Here is a 4,382-nt window from a genome sequence, read left to right as displayed (position 1 = left end):
CTTATTTCTACAAGTTTTGCGCACATTCCGTGTCCACGAATTTTCTTCTCTTAATCTTTTTCTGCCACGAGTTGGCTTTGGTATATTATCCATTTTGAAAATGGAAAAACCACTGCTTTCTTGTAAGTACGTTTAGCGCGAAAAACAGTTTTTTGAGATATTTTTTAATAGGCTCTGTAATTTCTTTAAATGTGCACTATTCAAAGAAACATGCAGAAATGACCACTTTGTTTACATTTTGTACATTGTGGCATTTCAAGGTCGCAGAAGCATAGCTTTGTTTACATTTTTTTGGAAACAAAGCAGAATGCACTATGAAAAACTGCCCTTAATAAATCTAGCTTTCCTTATTTTAAACTTTGAAGAATTTCTATCTTCATTTTTTAATATGCCTAAAAAGTAAAATCGAATATGTTGATAAAAAAAACATAATTTTTTAGTACTTATTACATTTTCATTGTGCGCCTTGAACGATCTGCCTGTCGCACTCGATTACCCGAGCGCAGACTATCTAGCCTACGCGCGAGCACCGACCGCTCTCGAAGTAAAACAATCATAGTTTGTTAACCGCTAAATCAATCAAAGTAATATTTTCCAGAAAACTTCTTTATTTATTTTTGAAAAACTTTCCCGCTGGAACTTTCAGCTTGCTCAAAATTCGCTCGACTCCCCAAGCGCTGGAACGTATCAATGTCCAATTTTTGAAACGTTATAAAAAAAATTATTACCTTATTTTTATATCATTATTAGAACTTTTAACCTACACAGTTACTCTAAGAACATTAAAATGCGTAATGCCTGAGAAGTAAAATCTAGCCTGATTTTTAGCAAATATTGCAGCGAAAGGTTTCTTCGTGTATTCCTTCATGATTGCGAAAAACGCTGAAATGAAGATGAGACCACAATATCGTTTTACTTTCATTTCGGCTGCAAAACTTATAAAAACGGTAATAACTACAACTTTTGAAGTCAAAATGAAGGCGAAAATATATTAGCTTACATTGAGACATCAACTTCATTTCATCTTCATTGATCTTCATTGATGAAAGTAAAAGAAGTTGAAAGTGACGATGAAACTTTGACTCGGGATGGCAGATTTTAGTTTCTGTCTTGATCCTGACTAGCTAGCATTATGAAATTTTCCGTAGAGTAGTTGAAAATGCATCAGTTTATTTGCCAGGAAATTCGTCTATTGACAATTCAACAGAATATATGAATTTTTACCCAGTAGCTTAGAAGAATATTATACCTGAAAAGATATATTTTCAACCAAAAATAGAATAGTGGAATTTTCAGATAAAAAATTTATTTTTAAACAAAATAATTCATTTTTAAACCAAAGTAAATAGAGTACTGGAATTTTGAGATTAAAAATTTAGTATTCAGAAAAAATAATTCATTTTTAAGAAAGTAGTTCGACTTTAAGGTATGCAATTCATTAGTTGTTTAATTTCCCATTGAAGTGTAAAATTAATTATTAAACTACCCAGGGGGAAATTTTACACCGGTACAATACCACGTCATTACCGACGGTCGGAGTTCGCTACGGGCGCGGTACTGTTATAATACTGGCGGGACTACTGGCTTTATACCTGAAAAACCACTAATGATAACAATGTTCTGTACTGGCTTGCAGTATTTAGCCAGTACTGTACTAGTACTTCCATTTGGTACTGATGCGATACCCTCTGTCAGTACTGGCCCAGTACTGGCTCAAACAATACTGCAAACTCGGCGAGGAACTGACCTGTAGTACTGGCCCAGCACTGAAGTTCACCACTGGGCCAATACTGCAGATTAGTATTGGACAGGTACTGGTCAGTCTCCAAGTGATAACGAAGGTATCCCAGGTAGAAATACACCACAAGCCCAGTACTGGCCTAGTACCGCCTGACGGAGTTCCAGTACTGGCTGGTTGTACTGGGTCAGTACTATGCCAGTACTTGATTATGATTCTGGGCGGTACTGTCTGTCAGCTCTGGCGCAGTACTTACTGCCAGTACTGGGACAGTACTGGAAAACCGCTGGCGTATGAAAATGCCGGAGGGAATTTTAAAAATGATAAAAAATTATTAAATTGTTTTAAAGACCATCCATTCATCATCATACGACTGCATATTGTCCGAATATTATTTATAATTACCACAATATAATTTTCAAACTATTTGTAAAATTTTAACAGGCACTATTTCTATAACCTAAAGATATAACAAAAAAGGTATTTAAAAAATAAATAATAATTAGCTGCAAGTATTTTGTCAATACATGTTTATGGCACTGTTTAGAATAAAGACATATATTACACTTTTACACATTAAATTATATATAATATTTCTAATGCTACAGAGTTTCGAACCTATATCTATATACCTAAATTTATCGCCTAGCTGTCGGGAGTGCTAACCACTGCGCTAATCCAACAAGTTGAAAGTCTATGACAAAGCCATCCTTATAAGCTATAGTTCGGAAAAGTTGAAACAACAATTTTTCAACTCTTTTTTGTCGTTAATCTTTTTACCATCATACAACATCAAATAAATATAAAATAAACTAACTGTTCGCGGAAATATAAATAAAATAATTTTTAAATAAATTATTTAAATCGACCAGAATTTTTCTTCGTGTACTATTTTATTTTTTCGTATTTTAGACCATTTTAAAAGTTTTGATAATAACATTTAATGAGCATTAAAAATTTGTATCGACGGAACTTAGAAATTTTACCACGTTGCGCAACAATTTTTTTAGTAACAATTTTCTTTAAACCTTTATGTAACGTTTTGCTTTTTAGGTGTTTAAGACTATTCTGCAACATTTATAGACGTGTTTTTTTAAGTCTATTTTTGTACTACTGGCATAGTACCGTTGCGTTCGTGCCTCCAACGTTCTGCCATACTGGCCGAACTACCGGCTACCTGTACTGGTGGGCAGTACTGGGCCAGTGCTGCGCCAGTAGCGAACTCCGGCACACTATCGACATTTCTCTCTGGGAAATTGAGTGACTGTTCTGTTTTGAAAATTCACATTGAAAATACGATTTTTTATCTAAAAAAAACATTGTTTGAATTCTAATTTTAAATACAATTAGTGACCAGTATTTCACCAGATATGTATACCATCACGACAACCACTGGCTGAACTCTTATGTCGGTTGTCAATCAGCACTTGAAGTTGGTATGTGGCCACTGCTACTTCAATCGCAGGGGAAACGCCAGTGCCAGTATTTCACCAGTAACATATATCACTCCTCAGCCAGTGGTACGCCAGTATGATGCCAACTGTTGGTTAAACTTTTATTTCAGTATTTTACCAATAATCCGTATCAGCACTGCGTCAGTATTCGACCCAGTATCATGCCAAGCGTCGGTGAAACTCCTGTGCCGATATTGCACCAGTGGTGACGATCAGTCATGGGTCGGTTTTAACCAGTATAATTCCAACCATTGGCTGAACTCTTGTGTCTGTATGTTGCCAGTAATATTTATCAATACTGCGCCAGTATATAACCAGTATCCCGCCATCCGTTGGCGGAACCTCTGTGCCAGTATTTCACCAAAGGTGACCGTCAGTACTTGGCCAGTTGTGAACCAGTATGGCGCGAACCGTTGGCGGAATTCCTGCCTCGGTATTCTACCAGTAACGACAGTCAGTATTGAGCCAGTAGTAAACCAGTAATATGCCGATGGTTAGCACAGTACTAACAGACAGTACTGGTATTTATTCTGAATTACATCTGGCGTGGTACTGCACCGGTCGTGAACTCAGGCTAGGATCCGACTTTTCCCCGTAAGTAGGCTTTGATTTTAATGATTTTTTCAATATACAGTGTTATTATAATAAATACATCAGAATAATTTAAACCTAATTATTTTAATTTAATAATATTATTATGTTTTTAAATATTGGATGTTTATATAATAATAATTAGAGTATGATCTTCCATTCTATATAGTATATTGTACGTCGGATTTTGCCGGGAGCGGGTGCTAATCTGGAAAATTGCACCCGCTCCCAGCGAAATCGCGGTAAGATTTCAGCCACAACCACGTCTCACGACCGTGAGATAGGTGGTTACAGTCTGTAAATGAATCAATACGACGATCCAGCAAAAGCCTCGTGCACCCTAAGAACACGGAGCGACCCAAAGACAACCGCCTTCTGCATTTTTCCCGCAAGTGTTTTAGCATATTGTTGACATGCAGGGATGCTTTTTAGGCCATTAGTAAGTGAAAGCTTGGCACCTCCAAGCGTGCCGATGAAAAGAACGATTAATTTAACAAAATATTCCGGGTGCAATCGTTGCAACTCCCTTATAAGGTCTCGATACCTCTCTTTCTTTTCATTCTCCTTGGCTATGATGTTTTTGTCAGCTGGTGCCGAAA

The sequence above is a fragment of the Belonocnema kinseyi genome, chromosome 5, assembly GCF_010883055.1.
Source record: "Belonocnema kinseyi isolate 2016_QV_RU_SX_M_011 chromosome 5, B_treatae_v1, whole genome shotgun sequence".
Classification (NCBI taxonomy): Eukaryota; Metazoa; Arthropoda; class Insecta; order Hymenoptera; family Cynipidae; genus Belonocnema; species Belonocnema kinseyi.
This window is presented reverse-complemented; position numbering follows the sequence as displayed.